A 26,499-nucleotide genomic window follows, 5' to 3' on the forward strand; every position below is an offset into this window, starting at 1 on the left:
CTTTTCCTTTAAATTGTCAAATAAAAGTTGACCTTTTGGGAAAATGGACTATGTAGATCTTGTCAATTTTTTACACTCTGGTAACATATCTTTGTTGCTGTCATCTGCCAGCACCCAGGGGTACATATATATCAGTATGAGAAAGCCCAGAGAAAAGGGTGAGCTCTTTAACAAACAAGGCACTTCATGAGCAGAATTCTGGAAACTTTCTAGCCTCTCTTTGTAATTTCCCATCCTTAACTTTAATTGCTGTTTTATCAAACCATTTATGACCCTCAGGACATGCAGTGTTTTTTAAACAGGTTTCCACATCTTTGCAAACATGGCTTCTCCCTGCAGAATGGCCCACTTAATATATTCCTCATCCTAAAAACTCCTGGATTAAATTTTACCTTGACACCCCCCCTCCCAGAGTAGCCCCGAAGATGGTCCTGCTTCAGTGCTTCCATGGCATTTGTGCAGTTCCAGCATTTATCATGTTATAATAATCTTTTGGGGCAAAGATTTGTTACTCAGTGTCTTGCTTAGTGCCTGGTGTCTTAGGATAATAACATTTAAAATCTGTAATTACTTTAATCCAAAGAACTTGAGAAATTGGATAATTATCTAATTTGAGGGTCATAGCTTTAGAAATGTTTTCAATTGTTTTGAGGTAATTTGAAAGAGAATTGTTTAATCTAATACCATCTTTAAAATACCAGAGAATAGTAAATCAGCCTCTGCTTTTTAGAATGCAGACTTCAGTCTTCAAATTACAATTTTCAGCAACTAAATAGATTTCTTGCTTCCTAGATACTTAATACTATGATTATTACATGGAAGAATTTGTTCTTTCATATATAAGACAAGATTTGGGATTTAAACCTATCATATGGTGAACCATTGCTCTCCTACTGGTTTATTTCAAAAGAGATGAATAATCATAAGAGCTAAAAAAAGTTCACCATTAAAAATAAGTATTTTTACTTATGAATATGATTGGATGGTGCCTCATTTAGAAAGCTCCTGGCTTTGACAAGAGAAAAATTGAATGTTGCTAAGTGTATTGAAATTATAGTCACTGCAGCCTAAACTTGTCTTTCAGGCAGATAATTGCTTTTCATGCATCTTAGAGGTAAGTATAAATTGAAATTTCAAGTACTGATTACAGATGATGCTCATCCCTTGAAAAATGAAATGGGTAAGAAGCCTGGTAGGAAAATCCCACGTCCATCTTATAATGGTAGGATGCCTTTCACAGAAAACAAAATGTTCGACTTGAACTCATTTTTTTTTGTAGTCGGTCTTCAGTTAAATTTTTTTTTTATGTGTTGGAGAAAATTTCATTACACAGAAGAATTTATTCTTTTATCCATCCATGTGGATTGAAGTGGATTTCTGAAAATCCATCCAGGTAAAAATACATTTCACAGATCTTCCTGTAAGAATTTCATAATCAACAGTAGAAATCACCTGTTTAACAGCTCAAATGATCTGGTATGGATTATGATTTTGATTTTAAAAAAGTATCACTAGAATAATTTTTAATACCTAATAAATGACTTTCAAATATTTCCAGCATATGTACTCTAATATGTACAATAGCTGACTATTCTCTTGGTTTAGTAAACTATACAGTCCATTAAGATGGAACATTCACTTTGAGAACAGGTTGTCTTGAAAAGTCCTGCTTAATTACTCCTTCATCCCTCCATCTTCACCCACTTCCCAATTGAAAAACTCTCTTTCATTTAAGTTGCTGTGAGTGATGTGACCAAATCATGGCTTTAAGAACACTAACAGTTAAACTGTTGAGATTGTAATAGAAGAAACAGAGAGTCAGTGCCATATTAATGAGCTACCCTCAACATGTTGTACTTGAAATTATGGTGGATGATATTGCTTTTGGTGAAATATCAGTCAGATGAAAAATATATTTAGGTATTTATATATGTAATATGATATGTCTCTTCTTAGCACTGTAACCATGGCCTACTTCCATAGGCTGCTGTTAGAAAGAGATGTAGAGGGCAACTGGGTGGCTTAGGTAGTTAAGCATCTGACTTCAGCTCAGGTCATGATCTCATGGTTCATGAGTTCAGGCCCTGTGCCAGGCTCTGTGTGTCCCCCGCGTCTCTTTGCCTCCACCCTGCTTGTGTGCTCCCCGTCTCTCTCTCTCTCTCTTTCTTTCTCTCTCTCTGACAAATAAGCGTTAAAAATTTTAAAAAAGAAAGATATTAGTTATGATATGAATTCATGTGATTCATTTTTAACAAAGTAGAATTTATATCACTAAATAGCAGTTGGCTAGTCAAAGCTGTTACTTTTTGGAGATGAAATTGTTATTAGCAATGTGCCTGGCTTTTAGAATTGATTTCAGAGTCAGGTGATGGCACATGATAAATTAAGCTTCTTTAAAGTCACACACCATTATGAAAATAAACATAATAATTGACATTTGCTCACTTGTTAACCACCTTGATAACCTGTCTTGGCTCTAAATTATTTGGTCATTTCCTAAAGTTGCATTTATACAAGCAATATATAAAATTTCCACCACAGACGATACTCAAATAAGCTTTATTTAGATCTCTTCCAAAAAAGGAACTCTAGAAATGTGAGTGACTATGATTAATTGATGTAAATACAGAATAACTAAAATTTAAAGTAAAATGGGATTTTGAAGGTAATATAATTCTAGCTCACATTTCACTAAGGGGAAAACTGAGAATAACTTGTCTAAGGCTAAACCATTTACATACTAAGCCAAATGTACATGTTTGGTTGATTCCTCTCTGCCACACAGTAGCTTTTATAACTAGTTATACATATTCCTTACATATTTGGAAAATGTCAGTTACTTAGTTTTATATTTATAAAATGTACACTATTTCTTAAAATCGTCATACATAAAATTATTCCAATATATCCTTTGCCTTTTGTTTCCCCTTTTTATCTTTTCCTCAATGAAAATTTAAACACAATTATACTTCATACCATGTGATTAGAGCAGACTGATTTGAGTCCCAGCTTCTCAGAGATAATTTATATGCTTTCATGGTTAGAGTATCAGTAAGTAGGATTTTGTGATAACGGCATTACCATATACTCCATTATAACCAAAGAATGAATAAAGACAATTTGTTCTATAACTGTTAAAATGTTACTTATTGAGCAAATTGTGTTTGCGTAATAGAATTCAAAGGTTTGGAAACAGGTTCAGGAAATTTTCTTTCAGGAAAACTAAAATTTTAAATATGCAAGAATACAGTATTTTTGTATACAGATGAGATGTAGTTAGCTAATTTTTCTTTCCTATATTGAATTCTGATATTTAAACATTTTATGGGATTGACATTCAAGTACTATACAAATTAAATATTTTATATCATATTGAGAGTTTTCTTTATTAAATGGTTATGATGCAGTAGATTAAGTTAGATATTTTGTTAAAATTTTTTAATTATTTTGGAATAATTACATTATCTTCTCAGAAAAAGCTAAAAGCTAGAAATGATAAACAGAAAAATGTATTAGCAAATTCATTTTCAAGAGACTTTATACTCTGGTTTGAAATATGGTATGTTCTTCCCTCAGACTGCCTTAGTGTACTGTTAATGCTTGTTGGTAGGAAATAATGTGTTCGACTCTAAATAGTAAGAATTTGTATATAATTAAAAAGTATTTGTGGATTGAATGTTAAGTGATGCATTTCCTGGCAGAGACTCATTCTATATAATAACCTTGTACAGAAAAATGTTCTTAAAATAATGAATGATGTTTACACTAGAATAAGATAAGTCATTAAACAACCTATACATAGCTGTTGCTAACTATGGAACCTAAGCCAAAGGTTTTCCTTAATCCAGTAGTTACAGAATTTTGCTATATAGTTTATAAGAATGGAACATAAAAAATGTTGACATTTAAAAAATATTACTTTGCTCAACAGGAATATATTACCTAGATAATTGAGTGCATATATTTTCATGTGTTTTCCTTGACTATCCCAGATTCTCATGTTTATCCTTCGAATAATCTGAACAGAAAAACAGATATACAGCCCTAAATTGTGTGCTGAATCCTAGAAAAAAAGTGTTTTAGTCAAAAGTTTTAGTAATAGGTACCAGTCATCCAGAAAGTTCAGAAAATTTATGGGGAAAACTCAATAACTCTTAATCATAGTGGCCGTACAGAACACTCAGATAAACATTCCGAAATCAGGGAAAATAAAGTCTTAGTTATTTTGTGATATAACCATTTTGTGTATATTCAATTGCAGAATTATTATGAAATGTAGAAAAATAGGATTTATGTTGGTAAAGAACAAAGAATGGTTTAAATTATTTGTTTTATAGTAATTTAGAAAAGTCATGTCGTGACACACTACTTGATGTCTAGAAGTGTTATTTTTGATCATCACTGCTTGTTGATGTAACCCAGACACCTGCAATGAATGAAACAATTAATACCTGGTATTGATATGAATGTATCCAACCTACAACTCTCATCTGGTAACAAATCTTGGCCGCCTCTGTTCTGCCCACAATCACTGAATAAGGACGAGTGAAAGTACTAAAAATATACCAAAGTGACATTTGGCATAATGACAGTGCATCAGAAGGGTTGCATATAAAGAGAGCATGTTTGGAATCAGAAGTTAAAACATTTCTGCACTGCAGCTGAAAATAGAAGTACAGAGTTTACCATCTTTATTTAGTTCCTATACACAAAATGTCTATGATCAAATTTATTTTGGATAGTGGCATGCCCAAACTACTTGGAAATAGTTACAAAATGTACTGAAATTAGATTAAATTTCATTTCTGTTCATTGCTGCACAGACTGTTTATATGAAAAAATAAACAAGTTCTATCTGGCGGCGGCCATAAAGACACACCTCTCAGATCTCTGATTTTAAGGATGGCAATTGAAAGAGGACCTAGCTGTTGCACTCTGAAATTGATTTTAGCATATGTGCCAAGGACATGCTTTCGATAGGCTTCTCTCAGTTAATGGCTGAGTATGGCTGGGTTAATAAGACAAGATTGTTTCTGGGAGATACAGGACTCCCCTGAGAGTCCACTCTGGCTTAAGTGAAGCCCCATCAGCCTTGCTGAACTTGCCTTAGAAATGACATGCAGTATAAGACCCTTCCTCCCTCTTCCAGTCCCTCCTTTCCTCTCTCCTCCTCTTCACTTGGAGTAAGACTTGCATTGCAAACTGATGGCTCTCCTAATCTCCCTCCTAATCTTCCCTCCTGTCTTATTTTTTTTTAGTTGGTGATTTCCCTAAACATTTGTTCTGCACTTAATCCCATTTTGGTGTCTGTTGCTCAGGAAACCTGTGCTAACACATCTCTATCTAAATGTTTCCATTCATTAACTTAAATTCTCCCATTGTAGGTCTTCCATTTTTCACCTAACTAGATTAGCTTGCATTGTTATACATTGGCATTACTGTAAACACACACACACACACACACACACACACACACACGTTAATGTCCAAACATTAATTTGCAACTTTTTAAACTTGAGACAGATGTTGTTTGCACACTCTTAACAAATTCATATTACTATGAGCTGTACACATTTGTAATGCTATTTTATTCTGAGAATGTGTGTTTATTCATTTCCATAAACTGATTTCTCAACATGGGATGGTCTTGTCCATTTTTCTGTCTTGTGAACTCCTGCACATCTTTCAGTATCCAGTTCCACCTTCAGCGAGAACTAGTAGTTCCTTTACCTGGAATTCCGCATACTGATAAATACAAAGATAATACAAAACAGAGTAGTCTTTCTCCTCTATCATAAAAGGCAAAGATTTGTTCCTCTGTAAATGTGGTGTTTTGCCTATGTAAATTCAAAACAAAATTTACTAAGTTCACATAAATGAAAAGTAGCTGTGTAAAAGGCAAGGCATTTGGGGGGGGTCAGGCGGGAGGAAATTTTTTCATTAAAAGTTTAGAAAATGAAAATATCTACAAATAAATAATGTGAAACAATAATACAATACAAATAACAAAATAATTTAATAATAAACAATTTTCATAATGCAAATGAAATAATGTGAGACAGTATAAAAGTCAATAATGCCCTCTATTCTCAGCCTATCTAGTCTTTGTCTCTCCTGCCTCACTGTTTTTTATTTTGTTGTACACTTTTTAATTCTATGAAATTGCTTTAAGTTCAATGCATACATAGCCAAAGCTACCCCTGTCCCATCACTACACCCAACCAACAAAATTCCTTCTGATTTGGCTCTTTCTTCTGTGACATTAATCAGGCAGGCTTTAGATCTCTTGTCACTTTTGGCCTTTCCCACTTTTAATCTCTTATAGCTAGGACATTACCAGTGAATTCTATAATTCTACTTTGTAATACATCATTTCCCTTACAGCTCCCATCCCAATTGGGACATTTAAGTCTCATATTTACCATACTCTTTTTTTCTTCCTTAAGGCCCTAACATTTCATATGCCCATAAAGTAAACCTTTGCAACGTATCTTTGTGTCCTTTTCCTGATAAAATTATTCAGTGCATCTCCATTCCTTTCTGAGGACCTAAACCTCTTAGCCTGACATTTATATTTCTAAAATCTGACTCCAAACTACCTTTCCAAATTTACCTCCCTTATGAATAAACTGTGTGCCTCTTTAGTTCTGAAATGCTAAATGATGCTTAAAACTATCTGAGGACCTGGTTAAAAGTTTGGATTTCTAGCGCTACATCTCCAGAGATGGTAAATAAAGTTTGGGGGTAGAATCAGTGATTCTACATTTTGTATGTGTTCTCTAAGTGACTTTGATGCAGGTGTTCACATATTACATCCTGAGAAACACTGTTATACTCTGCTAAAACTAAGTATCAGTTTTCCCCAGGAAGTACTGCTTTTCTTACTGACTCTTTGGATGTGTCTACATTGTCTTCACATCAAGAAAAACTGTTTTCATTCACTCAATCCTTCATTCACTCACTCAAAGAAAACCTACTTCTAGATGTGCTGCAAATAACTGATCTATTCCATTTTCAAATCCATAAGAGTTCTTATTTTCTTTCCATAAACATTTGCCCAGGCAATTAAAACAAATCATTCACACCTGGTGATAATTATTATTTAGTTATGGTTTGTATGTGACCATAAAGAAAAGATTTGAGAAACTACCTTTTGCAAATCCTTCAACTATCTAGAAAATGCATGTTTCCCATACGCAAGGTTTGAGATTTTATTTTTTATTTTTTAAAGATTTTATTTATTTTTTAACTATTTAAATTTTTTCATTATTATTTATTTATTTTGAGGTGGGTACACACATGCTAATGAGTGGGGGAGGAGCAGAGAGAGGGAGAGAAAATCCCAGTCTCAATATTGTCAGCACAGAGCCTGATGTGGGGCTTGATCCCACAAACCGTGAGATCACAAAATCAAGAAACAGTCACATAAGGAACTGAATCACCCAGGTGCGCCAAAAATTTTTATTTTATTATTTTTTTATGTAATCTCTATGCCCAACGTGGGGGTGAACTTAGAACTCTAAGATCACAGTCTCCACTGACTGAGCCAGGCAGGCACCCCTAATATTATTTAAAATTTTTAAATGTTTATTTATATTTTGGGAGAGACAGAGAAAGAGAAAGAGAAACAGTGCATGAGTGGGGCAAGGGCAGAGAGAGATGGAGACAGACTCTGAAGCAGGCTCCAGGCTCTGAGCTGTCAGCATAGAACTGAATGTGGGGCTTGAACTCATGAGTCATAAGATCATGACCTGAGCCCAAGTCAGATGCTTAACCAACTGAGCCACCCAGATGCCCCACCCCTAATGTTATTTTAATGCAAAGTTGTCTTACACAGTTTTGTAGGTTTTAAAATTCTACTTTGCTATCAATTGTGTATAGTAAGAGGTCATACGTAGTAAGAGGTCATACAAGAAATTAAACAGTGTACATAGGAATGAGTATCAAGGATCTCTTAATTGTTCTACAATATAGCCCATTATAATATTTGGCAAAAATGTTTTTGGAATGCCAATTGATTGGCCACACTGAAGTAAAATATTTTCTCAGAATGGTTAATCAGCAAGTACTGTAAGCGGAAGCCATCTGCGAGCCTGGATGTTCATTTCTGCCTTTGTAATTTCCCAACCTAAAGAACATCTGGAGGAGGCTGACAGTTATTATCTAAAACATTCTTCTCCTTTAATACCAATGCTCTTAACATATTCCCTAAACTTCTTTTCTAACCTAAAACATCTTCACCTGCCCCAAATCTGAGCTATCACAAAAACAATTTTCTTCCTGATATCCTCATTTGGCATCTGCTATCTCTCTAAATGCACTTGTGGTGAACATGTACAATGACCCAAGAGAGAAGTAAAAAACTTACCCCAAAAGATGATAACCTTGTTTGACTTGCTCTCCATTTCAAGATGAAAACCAAGTGTCACGCCAAAATGAGTAGTTTGCAACAATGATGGAAATAAAGTTTCTTTGTGTGGCTTTGTGTGTGCATTTGAAATAGAGCTGAGTGGTTTGTGAGTGTATAGAAACAATAAGGGAGACATAACTTACAATAAACTTATGACATTTCCCTTTCAAATTATTATTTAGTAATATTTAAATTACACCCTAGCAGTTTAATACATGAATTCTTAGATCAATATGAAACTGCATAAAGAGGGAAAAAAATCAATCCTTGCAAACAACACTGATTTTGTCGTCTTTGCTTAGTATCATTAACAGTGTAAGATATTGATTCTGCTTAAAAATAACAGTTCTACCAACAGTTTCCTAGGGTTGAGATCACTGTTCATTTTAATTTTCTTTAAAGGTGATTCTGCAATCAATGTTCACTACACAAAGATGATGCTCTAGGAACCAAATGAAATTGGGTATTTCTACCTTGTCACATTTTTTTATCCTCCTCTTTAAGGATAATCATAGAAGAATTTAAGTAAAAAAGAATGATGTCCTAAATGTTTGAGAATACTTTGTAGTCTTGAAGGGCTATGCTAGACCTAAAATTTCCATTTGAAAATGTTAGTAGATAATGCCTTTCTATAATTATTAAATCCATTAGACACACTCTCTTTCACTTAACAGGAGAGTTTTTACATTGAATTTACATTTCTGCTCAAGGTTTTCCTTTGCCATCTTCAAATATATCCTATTACAGATGGGGGCACAGGATAAGATTCTTCCTCATTTAACACTCAGTCTTTCCTAAAGTTTCCAGGCAGTGTAAGCCACTGCCCCCACCAACCCATTCATCTCTTATGAAGGACCTCTTTCCAGCACTGAGTGACTCTTTATTTGGGATCCTTCTGTATATCTTCTGTTTCTCTCTCTTTCTAAATCAATACTTCCCACTCCATAAATGGTGGGTTTTTTTAAAAGAAAATAAGAGAATTGGATAACATTTCTATCTGTGGAATTATTTAGAACTCCAAATGATCACTGGAAAAAATGGCCACAGATAAGGAAATCAGAGACTAGTGAAACAAAACAGGGTAAATTATATACTAATTGAGCCTAACTGCTTGTATTATAGAATATTCATTAGTCTCCTGATGCCAAATGTCCAGCCAGATGTTGCTCCTGGTCTGACAACAGTGTGAATCTGCAATATGTTCTATGATTGCTTTCTGATGCCCCCTCCCCAATTTAGCCTGATTGTACAGTTAATGTTCAATTTTAATGCTCTGGCAAAAGGTGTTATACATATAATTTTAAAATTAACTTTTCTGAAGATATTGAGGCTTTTTCACTGTATATTCATAGATTAGAGAGCTAAATTGGTTGCAATGATACTTAAAAGAAAAAGTAACTTTCATGTAGCCTCTATAGAAAATATGGAACTTACTAAAAAAATTAAAAATAAAACTACTAAATAATCCAGAAATTCCATTACTGGGTATCAATTTGAAGAAAATGAAAATATTAATTTCAAAAGCTATACAAACCCCTATGTTCACTGCAGCATTATTTATAAAAGCCAAGATACAGAAACAACCTAATGCCTGCTGATAATGACTAGAAAAGAAGATATGGTATATACATACCATAGGATAGTACTCAGCCATAAAAGACTGGCATACTGTCAGTTGCAACATGGATGGACCTTGAAGGTTTCAGGGTCCTAAGTGAAATAAGTCAGATAAAGTAGGACAAATACAACAATTTCAATTTATATAAAGAATCTAAAAAACAAAACAAAAAGAACAAAACCTACACTCATAGATATAGAATCAGATTAGTGTTTGTTTGAGGGTACAGAGGAGAGGTGAAAAGGGTGAAGGAGATCAAGAAATATAAACTTGCATTTAAAAAAATAAATCATGGGTCCCAGGAAAAAGTCTGGAAAACCTCCAAAAACATGGAGGTGAAAAACGATACTACTAAAGAATGATTGGGCCAATTAGGCAATCAGAGAAGAAATTAATAAAATATGGAAAAAAATGAAAAAGAAGATACAACAATCCAAACCCTCTGGGTTGCAGCAAGGCAGTCCTAAGAGGAAAGTATGTTGCAATCCAGGCCTATTTCAACAAGCTAGAAAAAGTGCAAATTCAAAATTTAACAGGGCACCTAAAGGAACTAGAAGGGGAGAAGCAAGAGCACCCCAAACCCAGAAGAAGAAGAGAAATAATAAAGATCAGGGCAGAAATAAACAATATACAATCCAAAAAAAAAAAAAAAAAAAACAGGTGAGCATACCAATGAAACCAAGAGTTGGTTTTTTGAAAAAATAAACAAAATTGATAAACCTCTAGTCAGGCTCCTCAGGAAAAAAGAGAGACACCCAAATAGACAGAATCATGAATGAAAATGGACTTATTACAACCAATCCATCAGAAATACAAGCAATCATCAGAGATTACTGTGAAAAATTATATGCCAACAAACTGGACAATCTAGAAGAAATGGACAAATTCCTAAACGTACATGCACTACCAAAATTCAAATGAGAAGAGACAAAAAATATTAACAAACCCATAACCAGTGAAGAAATCAAATTAGTTATCAAAAACCACCCAAAGAATAAGAGCCTGGGGCCAGATGGCTTCCCAGGGGACTTCTATAAGACATTTAAAATGGAGTTAATACCCATTCTTCTCAAGTTATTCCAAAAAATAGAAATAGAGGAAAACTTCCAAACTCATTCTACGAAGCCAGCATCACTTTGACTCCCAAACCAGATACCCAACCAAAAAAGAGAACTACAGGCCAATATCCTTAGTAAATACAGACGCAAAAATACTCAACAAGATACTAGCAATTTTAATTCAACAGCATATAAAAAGAATTATCCACCACAATCAAGTGGGATTCATCCCTGGGTTACAGGGCTGGTTCAATATTCACAAATCTATAAATGTGATACATCATGTAAACATTAGAGAAGATAAAAACCATATGATTCTGTTGAGAGATGCAGAAAAAGCATTTGACAAAATACAAACATCCTTTCTTAATAAAAACCCTTGAGAAAGTTAGGATAGAAGAAACTTACTTAAACATTTATGAAAAGCCCACAGCTAATATCATCCTCAATGGGAGAAAATTGGAGAAAAACAGAGGGCTTTCCCCCTGAGATCAGGAACACGACAGAGGTGTCCACTATCACCACTGTTGTTGAACATGGTGCTAGAAGTCCTAGGCATCAGCAATCAGACAACAAAAGGAATAAAAGATATCAGAATTGGCAAAGATGAAGTCAAACTTTCACTTTTTGCAGATGACATGATTGATACTCTATATGGAAAACCCGACTGACTCCACCAGAAGCCTTCTAGAACTGATCCATGAATTCAGCAAAGTCGCAGGGTACAAAATCAATGTACAGCAATTGGTTGCATTCACATACACCAATAATGAAGCAACAGAAAGAGAAATCAAGAAATTGATCCCATTCACAATTGCACGAAAAACCAAAAAATGCCTAGGAATAAACCTAACCAAAGATGTAAAACACTACAATGAATACTATAGAAAACTTATGAAGGAAACTGAAGAACACAAAGAAATAAAACAGCATTCCATGCTCATGGATCAGAAGAATAAACATTGTTAAAATGTCATTATTACCCAAAGCAATCTACAAACTCAATCAAAATTACACCAGCGTTTTTCTCAAAGCTAGAACAAACTATCCTAAAATTAATATGGAACCACAAAAAACCCTGAATAGCCAAAGTAACATTGAAGAAGAAAACCAAAATGGGAGCCAACACAATCCCAGACTCTAGCCTCTACTACAAAGCTGTCATCATCAAGACAGTATGGTATTGGCACAAAAACAGACACATAGACCAATGATTGAATAGAGAACCCAGTACTGGGCCCACAAATGTATGGCCAATTATTCTTTGACAAAGCAGGAAATAGTATCCAATGGAAAAAAGACAGCCTCTCTAGCAGGTGGTGCTGGGAGAACTGGACAGCAACATGCAGAAGAATGAAACTAGACCACTTTCTTATACCATGAACAATAATAAACTCCAAATGGATGAAGAACCTGAATGTGAGACAGGAAACCATCAAAACCCTTGAGGAGAAAGCAGGAAAGAGCCTCCTTGACCTGAACTGCAGCAATTTCCTACTCAACACATCCCCAAAGGCAAGAGAATCAAGAACCAAAATGAACTATTAGGATCTCATCAAGAAAAAAGTTTCTGCACGGCAAAGGAAACAATCACGAAAACTAACAGGGAACTGATGGAATGGGAAAAGATTGTGGCAAATGACACATCAGATAAAGAGCTAGTATCCAAAATCTACAAGGAACTCCCCAAACTCCACACCTGAAAAACAAATAATCCAGTGAAGAAATGGGCAGAAGACATGAATAGACACTTCTCCAAAGAGGACATCCTGATGGCCTACAGGCACATGAAACGATGCTCAGCATCAATCATCATCAGGGAAATACAAATCAAAACCACATTAGGATATCACCTCATGTCAGTCAGAGTGGCTAAAATGAACAAATCAAGATACTATAGATGCTGGCGAGGACGTGGAGAAACAGGCACCCTCCTGCACTGTTGGTGGGAATGTAAACTGGTACAGCCCCTCTGAAAAATAGTGTGGAGGCTCCTCAAAAAACTATCAGTAGAACTCCCCAATGACTCAGCAGTGGCACTGTTGGGGGTTTACCCAAGAAATACAGAAGTGCTGATGCACAGGGGCACATGTACCCCAATGTTCATAGAGAAATTGTCAACGATAACCAAATCATGGAAAGAACCTAAATGTCCATCAACTGATGAATAGATCAAGAAGATGTGGCTTATATATACAATGGAATATTACATGGCAATGAGAAAGAATGAAATCTGGCCATTTGTAGCAAAGTGGTTGGACCTCGAGGGTGTCATGTTAAGCGAAATAAGTCAGGTGGAGAAGGATAGATACCATATGTTTGCACTCATAGGTCCAACAGGAGAAACGTAACAGAGGATCATGGGGAGGGGAAGGGGGAAAAAGATTCAGGGAGAGGGAGGAAGGCAAGTCATGAGAGACTTTGAATACTAAAAACAAACTGAGGGCTGAAGGGGGAGAGGGAAAAGAGAAGGTGGGTGATGGTAATGGAGGAAGGCACTTGTGGGGAAGAGTATTGGGTGTTATATGGAAACCAACTTGACAATAAACTATAAAAAAATAAATTAAAAAAATAAAATAAAATAAGATCCTGAAGAAAAATATAAATCATGGGGATGCAATGTACCGCATGGGGAATGCAGTTAATCATATTGCATTAGCTTTGTATTGTGACAGATAATAACCTATTGTGGTGTTCATTTCACAATATATACAAATATCAAGTCACTGTGGTGTATACCTGTGTGTGTGTATATATATATATATGTATATATATATATATATATATATATATATCATATGGCATGTTAGTTATACCTCAACTTAAAAAGTAACTTTCTATTATGCAACACTCTAGATAGAAAACAGTTAATAAGTAAGAACATTTTATAATTAAATTTACTTAGCATTTTAATGATCTAGAAATAGTCTAAGATATTCTTCCTTCATTCTAATTTTATTTTGTAGTAAAAAGAAAATCTGATAATGGGGTATACATATATGTAAGAAGTCACCCCTCACTGAAACAAACTCTGAACTTATGTTTAATTTACATATTAAACAATGTCATGTATTACAAAAATGAATAAATAATGAATGAAAGGAACTGTCTTTAGAAAAAAAACCCCTTCCCTCTAGTATGAAAAACATCTATAACTCATTGTTCAAAGTGTCCCAATATTGTAGATGTTAATACCTTTATACTCAGAACTAAATTCGGGTTTTTTTTGTCTTGTTTTTCCTGGTTCAGTATTTTTTGAGGTCCCACATTTCAAACTAATTTTTGTTGAATTGCATTTGCTTAATTCAATTACATTATAAAAATAATACATGGTCACTTTACAATTTTTGGGAACTACTTCCTCTCCCAGAAAGTCCTTATTATAATTTCTTAAAAAATATTTATGGATTGCCTTCTACGACATATGCTATGGATTTAAAAAAAGGGAAAAAAGACATGGTTCCTACAATAAGAAAAGTATACAGTACTAGTGGTTAAGTTGGACAGTTGATGAGGAAATTAAAAATCTTTGCAGCCAAGGCCATACTAGGGAGAGAGGCAACAGAGATATTAACCTTGTCTTTGAGCTCAAGGAAGAATTGCTGGAGAAAGTGACACACAAGTGGCAAAATCTGCAACCATGATATAATGAACTCTTCTCCAAAATTCTTCCCACAGGTATGTATGTTAAAACAGTATGTTTATTTAATTGTATTTTACCATATTTGCTTTATATTGGAGTAAATGTGATTTATATAAGAAATCCCCCTCTACCCAATTCTCCCTCCAGAAAGTGTTTCTTCCCAGTGCTCCTTGATTCTCCAAAAGGCAATGGATTATCTGTTTATCTCATAGTACTGACTGAAATAAGTTAATTTGAGGGAAAGTATCAGGATTAGAAAGGCAAATCCAGTTTAGGAAATAAAGCTATTGGAATAAAAATCACAAAATTACTTTTTACATTACCATAATAATTCAACATGATAAACTTGGCTAAATATAAGTACACACATAAAATGATATCTATATAATAATCACATTCTTTTAAAATAATAAGAGCTTAGTTTTCTAAAACAATAATAGGCCAAGAACTACTTGAAACACTTTTCATAAACTCATTTAGTCTTCCTAAGAAATGTATAAAGTAACTTCACTATCATTTTAATAGAAGAGAGAACTAAAGGATAGAGAGGTTGAGTAACTTACTCAAGATCACACAGCCTATAAATGGTGAAATCAGGATTTGAACATACTCAGCGTGATTCCAGTGCTGGCATTCCTAACAAGTGTGGCATTCCTACTTGGACACATATGTGCTTTGCTATTTGTTTTCAAATATCACTCTACTACTGATGTTTCCCCTTCATCTGTGTGTATGACTCAGAAATTATGCAATTATCCAAAGTCTTACCCACACTAACCAAAAATTAATACTTTAGCTGTCGTTTTACTTATGTTTCATTGATCAAGGCAATGCTTCTAAGACCCCTATTCTTTTTAGTACCTGTTCTCCAACTAAACCACCCAATTAAATCCGTTGCCATGCTTACCTGGCAGGGGAATATGGGCCTCTGCTGTTTCCCTGCAATTCACAGTGATGTTCTCTTCTTTGAAGCCCTGCTTTGCTGCATATTTCCTTTGCCCTTCTTACTTGAAGTGCCTCATTCAGCAGCTGTTTGAGGGTCCTATTATCAGCCATTCTGCTCCTCTATCTGTGCTGGAGAAACACTGTAACGGCAGGCACCATTGTCCCACTCATGGAAGAGTAGTTGAATTGTGGAACTGGATTTCTAAATTAAGTTAGATGACACAGGCTTCAGTTTGGGGAGGAGCGCTGTGCTACACTGATACTGCAGCCTCTTGCCAAGACTTCCCAGATGTGTTTATAGTTCATGCTATGGTTCTCAAGCTCTGGTGTACAACCATAAAATATGTCATGAGTATTTTCTTATAAATCATAAGACAATGAAAATTGTCAATAATTTGCTCTTAGATATTATGCCAGATCTCAATAATATTATGATCATTTTCTTAAGTAGAAAGTTAAATGCACAGGATAATTACAGCTAGCTGGCCAGCAACTGTGGTTGACACTGCATCTGCCCATGGGCATGTATGGCTCATGGGAGTCAGAGCAAAGAAAAGACAAAGTGCTTCTCCATTCATTGGTCAAAGGAGGAGATGAGACCAGCTGCCTGCTCTGGTATATCATAACTGGTCTTCCTGAGCAAGTGGATTCCTTAGAACTCTAGCCTGATGTGATATAATCCAATGAAGTTTAAATTTACGCTTGATATTTGTATGGTTAATGATTATAATAAACACAAACTGAAAAGATCTATGAAGATAATATTTACAAAGAGGTCTGCTTACTAATATTTAGTGTTGATGTTTAGTTCCATTTTATCCAGGAGAGTCCTTTGTCACATGTTGAATGCCTCTAATAGATAGTGGAGTACATCTGAGCCTCATGCTAATCAATAAACCTAGTGTGGCTCTGCAGAGTTCGATCCAGGACTTCTGTAAGACCTTTCTGATGAGTCCCTGCAGAACTTCCTGAAATCCTCTTTTAAATCTTCTAGTAATCTTTTTAATTGATGATAATGCTTTCATAGCTTCCATACTTCCATAATTCTAGTTGCATGAGGTATAATGAAAGATAAGAAACCCTCATTGAAAGAAGAAACCCCAACTTCACTCCATTGGTCATGAAGAATGAATCCTCCACCTCATGAAACCTTTGGTTATAGAGTAGGTGCTTCTGGATCATGCTACTTTAAAATGGTATTCTTCAGGCATTAGGGATTGCATTGTGCTGCTAAATTTCCACAATCATTCTTCCTCAAAAGACAGAGCAAATAAAAAAAGTATAATAAATTGAAAAAAATCCCCACAGAAATGTAAAATGCATCACTGAAATTTTTCCTCCTTCTAAAGCGATAATAGCTTCAATGGGCCATTATCATCTGAGGTAAAGCAAATGAGACACTACCTGTCAATGAGTGTTTAGGGACTGGTTGCATTAATACATGGCATACATCACTGAAACAACATATCATAACATCCCATTTGCGACAGCAACTGTCTGAGGCATAAATGTTTACTTAGGGAGTCACTGATGTATGTGTCATTACCACGTTAGCAGCACCTAATATTATGTCACTGTGTGATTGATGACTTCTTAATCTCTGAACTCATTTTGACTTTTTGGGCCTGGATTGCTGGCCCTATAAATTGTTATGGCTATTTCTGAAATTGCTCTAGTAAGCTGTATGAAATTGATTTTTGAGTTAATTACACATAATGAACATCAGGATATATAGATATGAGCCATTCCAAGTTAGGATATAGTTAGGGTGAATTGCTGTGTAATTTCACCTACATGACATAAATATGTATGTAATTAATTATTTTAGCCTATTGTGGCTAATTCCAATAAGTAACACAGAAAATGTGTATGGTATCATATAAAATGGATCTGATGAACATAGTGAAATATCTAACAAGGTGAGTGATAATCAGGAATTTACCACCACTTCCAATTCTGATCTAAAGCACTATGTTGTGAGTAACTCAGAAGGCAGAGTTCACTCTAAAGAGATGGAAATAATAGATTTGAAAAGTTTAAGGAAAAGTGGAGTATGTAATGACAGCAAACACATATTTACTAACTTGCCTTGGAATTATTTGTAAAAAAGGTTTGTTTTTTTACATATTATTTGTTTGCTATCTCTATACATTAAATACATAGGACGTAACTTGGAGCAGCTAATTGTGCATGAAAAACAATGACCATTTTACATCAGTGTAAGGTCAAGATGGGAATTGAAAAGTCAGCAGAACTGTATTTGCCTTTCCCCCAATCTGCTGCTAGATTACAACAATCTTGAACATTTTCAACTTGGTAAGGAATGAATTCTGCTAGATTCTTTCTCCAGGGGCCATGGAACATATAATTTACAGGAACCAGATCTAATAAAATGTAAAACAGAAATCAAACAATTTTAATATTGGTAATAAAGCTTGAGTTTTGCTAGGTCCTGTCCTAAGTGCTTTATCTAAATGTTGCCATCATCTAATCCTATCAGACTTCATGCCTGGTAAGTATTACTATCACTATTTACATATGAAAAGATAAGTCCAACAGAGGTAAGGTAACATAACCAAGGTTTTAGAGTTAGTGTGTTGCAGTAAAACTTGAACCTAGGGCTGCCTGACTCGAAATTTGTGTTCTTTCCACTTTGCTCTGATTGGATGAGGAATCTAAGAAATTTAGGGATATTTAAACCTTATTAGCCTATAGTTTTGCTTTGAGGAGTGAAGAACCAAAATGGTTTAAGGAGACCTGTATCTTTTTCAAGGCTCTCAAAAAGTAAAAGTGACTCCAGGCAAGGACACTAAGGACAAAATGCCAGTTGATTCTTCTTCACCCCATCTTTCTAAGTATTGCATCTCCTTGACATTTATTTCAGGCCTTATCTCTTAGGACTTGTTTAATTTAATTAAAACTTTCTTCCCCAAAGTACTTTTGTGCTTATGCTTGTGTACGCTTATTTTTGCATACTTATTAGGGATCTTTATGTTTCAAATGAAAGGTGGGGCTTAGCTTCAGGTAAATTTTATTGAGAAACTCAAATGATACTGCCAATGACCTGGTTTCTCTCACTCTCTTTGAAATATATTGGAAATGTCACCCTCATGCTCCAAATGATGGCCTCTCTATCCTTGCCATACGCTGCCCTTCTAGGCTCTCCAATCACTGATCTGAGCCTCATATTCTCACGCTACGCCATCCAAGGAAAGGAAATGGTCTCTTCTGGTAGAAGAGATGGACAGCTTTTTTTTTTTCTATTCCAGAAAAACATTTCCTAATGTGTCACTGACCTTGATTGTATTATGTGCCCTAAACCAGTCACTGTAACTTCACAGTTGACAAGTAACCAGTGATATCTGGACTATCCAGTGACAGAAAGAAAAATTTTAATTTGCATACCTAAGCAGTTTACTTGGACTTACATGCTGACAGTTTGCCATTCTAACTGATCCTCATTGTAACTGACTCTCATACCATAATGTCAGCTGATTTTTTTCAGTTTGCAGATACAACAAGAAATGGTGATTCCCTGAACCTTTTAACACAAATACCCTTAGTTTGGTATTTGGAGCTAAGCTGTAACCCGATTTTGTTTTCTAAATACTTTCATTAAAAGAAAACTAAAAAAGCTTTCTCATCTTACTCCCAGTCTTCTATCTAGAAACAAACCTTTGAAGTAATCAAAACTCTTCACTAGCAACATTAATTTTTAATCAATGATAGTTATTATAAAGCAATCAAACTTAAAATATAACCTACCAGCAGAAAATATGATTTTTAGAGGTCCTGATCCAAGTCATTTTTGGCATGTTTAGTTAAAACCTTGCCTCAAATGGGAACAGTTTGATACTTTTTCCTTAAGCCATGTCATATGACTTTTGTTTTGTTTTTCTTAGATATAGTTGAGAGGAGAGACCTCATTACCATCTCTACCACCTGCTCACTCATGAATAATTTAAACTAGGCCAGCTATTCAAGGCCTACTTCTTTTCTTATTTTTTCATAAAATACATGTCATGTTGTAGTGCTCCAGAAAATGTAATTTACTTTCCAAAATAAAGAAACTCAACTAAAATTGATAAAATTAAAAAAGAAAAATGAAAGAAAAAAAACCTATGAAGGTGTCAATCTCTTTTATCTAATAATTTTTGGATAATTTACCAGCATTGATTATTAAAATATGATCAGGGAAGCAGTAGTCATTATTCGACTCATTTAACTAACTGGCAAAGACAGCTTGAAAATTTTCACCTTGTAGAGAAAAAAAAAAACTGATGAACATAGATACATGATCTTTGTTCTAATTATCAAATTAAACTCTGTCATGATTAAACTCTTTTAAGTTAAATATCTTGTGATTCTCAAACATTATCAATTTAGTGAAAAAAAAGGAAAAAAAAACAATGAAGAAAGGAAAAAAAAAAGGAAAAAAAGGCTTGTACAAGACCCATATGGAAGGAAAAATATTTTTAAGTCTTTAGTTCCTTAGAAAACTAATTTTTAGTATTGATTGCTTGTGACTTTTAAATACATTTCTGCGTGGAATGTGTCTTTACCTGCTCACTTGAACTCAGGAAGTTTACTTACTGTCATCAGTAAATCATGAGATATCAGTTGTCCACCTGTTTCTTTTTAATAAAGTTTTATTGGAACACAGTCATGCTTATTAGTTTATACTGTCTATGGCTGCTTTCTTTTTGTACCATCAGAATTCAGTGGTTGTGACAGAGACCATTGGCTTGCAAGCCTAAAATATTTACTATCATGCTTATTAAGAAAAGTTTGCAGATCAAAAAAAAAGTTTGAAGACAAAAATAAAAGTTTGCAGACCCTTCATCTAATTTCCCTCTGAAAACTTAATATACAGAAAGCACTTCCTCTGAAAATATTTCATTTATGAACCTTTCTGACATATTCTTTGTAAAAATAAATGGTATTATCTTAGGGTACTTAGCCTTCTGTCTTCTTTTTTTATAATGTAAAACATTTTTTTAAATTCCAGCATAATTAACATACTCTGTTATATTTGTTTCGGATGCATAATATGGTGATTCAACAATTCAATATATTAGTGGTCATCAAGATAACTGTACTCTTGGGGATGGTGGGGGAAGGGAAGAGAAGTGTACTCTTAATCCCCTTTACCTATTTCACCCATACTACTAGTCCTCTTCCCACTGGTAACTATCAGTTTGTTCTCTATATTTAATAGTCTTGTTTCTTTTCTTTTTTTAAATATAATTTATTGTCAAATTGGTTTCCATACAACACCCAGTACTCATCTCAACATGTGCTCTCCTCAAGCTCATCACACACTTTTCCCTCTTCCACCCCCTTATCAACCCTCAGTTTGTTGTCCATACTTAAAAGTCTCTTATGGTTTGCTTCCCTCCCTCTCTGTAACTTTTTCCCCCTCCCCTCCCCCATGGTCTTCTGTCAAGTTTCTCAAGATCCACATATGTGTTAAAACATGTGGTATCTGTCTTTTTCTGACTGACTTATTGCACTTAGCATAATACCCTCCAGTTTCATCCACATGGCTGCAAATGGTCAGATTTCATTCTTTCTCTTTGCCAAGCAGTATTCCATTGTATATATAAACCACATTTTCTTCATCCATTCATCAGTTGATAGACATTTGGGCTCTTTTTATAATTTAGCTATTGTTGATAGAACTGCTGTAAACAGTGGAGTACATGTGCCCCTGTAAAGCAGCACTTCTGTATCCCTTGGGCAAATTCCTAGCAGTGCTGTTGCTGGGTCTTAGGGGAGTTCTATTGTTAATTTTTTGAGGAACCTCCACACTGTTTTCCAGAGTGGGTGCACAAGTTTGCATTCCCACCCAATAATGCAAGAGGGTTCTTGTTTCTCCATATCCTCACCAGTATCTATAGTCTCCTGATTTGTTCATTTTAGCCACTCTGACCAGTGTGAGGTGTTATCTTAGTGTGGCTTTGACTTGTATTTTTCTGATGATGAGTAAGGTTGAGAATTGTTTCATGTGTTTGTTGGCCATCTGTATGTCTTTGGAAAAGTGTCTGTTCATGTCTTCTGCCCTTTTATTTTTCATTGGATTGGTTTTTGGGTGTGGGGTTTGGTGAGTTCTTTATAGATTTTGGATGCTAGTCTTTTATCCAATATGCCATTTGCAAATATGTTTTCCCACTTCATCGGCTGCCTTTTAGTTTTGTTGATTGCTTTCTTTGCCATGCAGAAGGTTTTTATCTTGATGAGGTCTCAATAGTTCATTTTTGCTTTTAATTCCCTGGCCTTTGTAGATGTGTCGAGTAAGAAATTGCTGCAGCTGAGATCAAATATGTTGTTTCCTGCTTTCTCCTCTAGAGTTTTGATGGTTTCTTGTCTCACATTCAGGTCTTTCATCCATCTTGAGTTTATCTTTGTGTATGTTGTAAGAAACTGGTCTAGTTTGTTATTTTGCATGTTGCTGCCCGGTTCTCCCAGCCCCATTACTTATATAGACCTGCTGGTTGTAAGAACTCATGAAATCTAGCCCCTCTGATTTTTTTAAAAATTTTTTAGTGTTTTATTTATTTTTGAGACAGAGAGAGACAGAGCATGAGACGGGGAGGGGCAGAGAGAGAAGGAGACACAGAACCTGAAGCAGGCTCCAGGCTCTGAGCTAGCTGTCAGCACAGAGCCTGACGTGGGGCTCGAACCCACGAACATGAGATCTGACCTGAGCCGAAGTTGGAGGCTTAACCGACTGAGCCATCCAGGCACTCTGACCCTCTGATTTTCGAAGCCAAATTCTATGGGGTTCATCTTCCCTCATGCAGGCTATCTGGTGTGATAGTCTTTCTCACTCCTCTCCATACCTTGGGCTCCTTTCCTCAGTGGCCCATGGGGTTTAGCTCCCAAGAAGTCCCCGCCCCTCCTATTCTCTTCAATGTGGCCTCTTTTCTACATTTAGTTGTAGAGTTTGTTTTGCCAGTCTTCCAGCCATTTTCTGGGTTATTTACACTGATGTGAGTGTTTCTGATTGTATCCATGGAACGAGATGTGTATAGGGTCCTTCATACTCTGCCATCTTCCCTGGAAGTCCCTTAGCCTTCTGTCTTAATGTGCTAAAATAAATGACCTCAAAACATATTTATAAAAACAAATGACATCTGAGAGAAAAACAATATTAAGCATCATTTACTCTTTCAGATTTTTCTCTCTCTTTTTAAAAATTATCTAACTATTAGGAGGTTCTAAGTACTAACAGTGCTAAGAGCTGAAAGTTGAAGTTGCTTAGAGGTAAATGGATCAAAAGAAAAACCTGCCACATGAAGTACAACTGAGTCAAAACTGCTTTACTGTTTTCAGGCAAATAACTTAAAGTAACACTTGAAAAGTTTGACTTGATGTGAGACATGCCATCATTCATTCATTCTCAGATTCTTAATGTACACTCATTCATTTATGAAGAAATAGACTTATACATGAAGAACAATGGATTAGAACTATAATTTATGTGGGGCACCTGGGTGGCTCAGTCAGTTGAGTGTCCAGTTTCGGCTCAGGTCATGATCTCATGGTTCATGGGTTCGAGTCTGGCGTCAGGCTCTGTGTTGACTGCTAGCTCAGAGTCTGGAGCCTGCTTCAGATTCTGTGTCTTTTTCTCTCTCTGCCCCTCCCCTGTTCACACTCTGTCTCTCAAAAATAAAATTTTTGTAAAAAAATTTTTTTAAAAAGAACTATACTTTATGCTAAGCTCAAAACGACTGTAGCTACTGTCATGTTAGTACAATGCCACTGACTGTATTCTCTATGCTGTACCTTTTATTTCCATGATTTGTTCTTTCCATGACTGGAAGCCTGCATCTCCCACTTCCCTTCATCCATTTTGCCCATTCCCTCCACCCTACTTCCCTTTGAAGATTTTCTAAGTCAGTTTGTCAGTTTGTTGTATTGTCATTCCACAGAGATCAGTATGTGTTCCCTAACTAGAAATTATGAGTCTGTGGAGAAGTGGGGAAAGAGGTGGCTTAGTCTCCAAAGTCCTGATTTTTTTTATAACTACTGAAACTCCATGTGTCTTAATTAAGAGAAAAAGTCCATTTCTAATAAAAGTTTGAAAATCATTGGTTATATGGTTTCATAGTCTCTTATAATCTAAAAATTTTATTTTGAATTAGTTCAAACTGCCAAGGGAGTTAGCAAAATTACTTCTATTTGACAAAACATCAATAAACCCCTAAAATAACAAATTAGAAAATTAGAAAATACACAGTTGATCTTATAAATCAGTTGGTCTAGCCTTTCTAATTTGTTTCTCATACAACTAGAATTGGTGCACCTAGTATCTTTTTTTATAATTAGTATATTTCCTCTACTATAATTAGATAATATATTACCTATTCCTATTCCGGCAAATAAGAAAAATAATATTTGAATATAAACTCCATTATCTTAACATTAAGACTTGAATTTTATAGAATTTTTCTTGTATGTTTTATAAGCATCTTAAGCAATTGTAATCATAGAGCACATATAATTTTATATCATGTTTTTAAAAACTTAATATAGACTTTTCGTTACTCTATGTTTTATTTTATCAATCCACTATCTGATAACTGAGCATTTTGCTGAACTAATAGTTTCCTCTACTGATGCAATGAAAATTATCATATACACAGCCTCTTCCAAAGTTAGCATTATTTACTTTGCAGTAGGTTTTCGTCCGCCCCCTCCACAAATGGAAGCATTGTGTCCAAGAGGATGAATGTATGGCTGAATTCTTTCTTATAGATGATATAATGATAGATGAGGGCACAACAACATGTGAAGATATCCTGACTGATAGTATTCTCTTGACCACTTTCAGTGGCAAGAAGCACAAGATACACACGGAGCATATACAAGCACAGTTACAGGTTCAGAAGCACAAACAGTTTACTTAAAAGTTATGATGAGTTTACTTTCTCTATAATGAAGGATTATCACTTTAATGTTTTTAATATTCTGTTTTTGCAAGAGAATTTTATATATTCACTCAAATTTTCAGACTACCTTTTGATTAGAGGACAAAAGTGCTTTCTGTAAACCAAAGAGAAGAATCAGATAGATTGGGATACCCTTTATGATTAGAATAATTAAGAAAATAGACTAGTGGTAAAAAATTTAAGCCACCATTCTTCTATAGCCATTATTTAGGTCTCCTTGGAATTAATATATTAAATAATAATATATTAAACTAATACAAAATATTATTTTGTATACATATTTATATTAATATCAAATTATATAAATTTAGTAATTTTGTCAATGTAAATATAATTTATGTTATTAAAATATGCAGTATGCATAAATAACATAAGTAATACATGATAAAATATATAATTAGCTGAATACAGTGAAACCACATGGGGCTATGCTCTCAGTGCACTAAGTCAAAGGATTACCATGGAAAAATTAAGTCCAAACCAATGCAAAATGTTTTTTAAAATATCAGAAAAACTCAATGACTTTATGAGGGCTGTTGGAACACATTTCTTAGAGAAGTTAATTATGTTCTTTCTTTTCTAGTCTTAGGTGGAGCAGGAGGAAGAATAATAGATGTAGGAAAGAAGATGGGCTATTTTAAGCGAGAGTACAATCAGTATAAATACCTCAGTCTGTCCACACATTTTGTTAGCCTAGAGGGTTTTTATTTCTTCAGTCTTACCTAGCTATTCCTATAGGAAGTCAGATTATTTTATCCATAAACTTAGCGTTGTGCCTTTTTTCAATTCATCAGAAAGCATCCCTTTCAGAGTAGTTGAAGACATATTTTTAGCTGTGATGATAGGGATCGATGCTCAGGTATTGAGTATGTATTACTACATATGTAGGATATTAATTTTCTGCTGTGATTCAACCTACTGTTGCCATAAGCAGCCTTAAGCTTCTAAAATAGTTCTTAAAGTTCTCTTGGGTTTACTTACCTGGAGATCACTGCCTCTAGGTCATGGCATTTTAATTCAGCTAGGACGTTGTGGAATTAATGAAAAGCTTTAAGAGACAGTCTCATCCTTCACCCCTGTTTTATGAATGAAGAAACTAAAGTCTAGGGAACTAAAATCCAAGCCCCTGTAGAAAGTATGCAGAGTTACAAATTCCAAGTTCCATCACAGAGAATAATAAAGAAAGTAGTTTCCCCAGATACCAATGGAACTCTTTGACCATCTTTCAGCTTCTTTCCAACACCTGGTCTAGATATACTTGAATCTGTCTACATTGTACAGGGATAGAAAAGATTATGACAATAAAGATGTAAGATTTTTTACATTTATCTTATCTTCATAGGGTAGCACTGTTTAGCTACTGATAACATAGAGATTTCTAAAAACTATTCTTCTATATTACTCTAAGCAATTATGTTAAATTCTAAAAGAAAACATTTTATTAATCAACTATGGGATCGCTTATATAAAATCAAGAACAGAAAACCAATTTATTTTCTCTTTCTGCTCACTTCACAATACCTTTTCATATGAGGTTTTCTTGTTTCTTTTAATTATTATGATGTAATCTATTGAGACAGGTAGTATTTGTGATTTATGACTTTTGAGAAACCAGGGGACAAAAAGGTTCATAAGAACATGCTATTCATTATTTTTTTTCAAATTCATCCTCTACATTATTTGGTTCCCATCTTTTGTTCAGTGATTTCTCTAGCTTTTCTTTTTGCCATGAATTAAAGCAAAAAACCTTACCCTTAATATCTTTAATATTCACTTACTCAGCTTATCCTATCCTTTTGCACTAACTTTCCCTTTTAATCTGTTACATGATTTAGAAAAAATGGTTGAAATTACTGTCTTCTTCAAAACAG

The 26,499-nt window shown here is 34.7% G+C and overlaps 1 long non-coding RNA gene across 1 annotated transcript; it reads right to left on the minus strand.

Moving 5' to 3' along the window:
- Nucleotides 1-5,588: 5,588 nt before the first annotated feature.
- LOC115282157 lies at nucleotides 5,589-25,776 on the minus strand. The gene is made up of 3 exons (XR_003904532.1): nucleotides 25,610-25,776; nucleotides 15,637-15,876; nucleotides 5,589-5,745 (listed from the first exon to the last, which is right to left on the minus strand). It is a non-coding gene; the product is annotated as an uncharacterized LOC115282157 (long non-coding RNA).
- Nucleotides 25,777-26,499: the final 723 nt, after the last annotated feature.

The sequence above is a fragment of the Suricata suricatta genome, chromosome 2 (assembly GCF_006229205.1).
Source record: "Suricata suricatta isolate VVHF042 chromosome 2, meerkat_22Aug2017_6uvM2_HiC, whole genome shotgun sequence".
In the NCBI taxonomy this organism is placed as follows: domain Eukaryota; kingdom Metazoa; phylum Chordata; class Mammalia; order Carnivora; family Herpestidae; genus Suricata; species Suricata suricatta.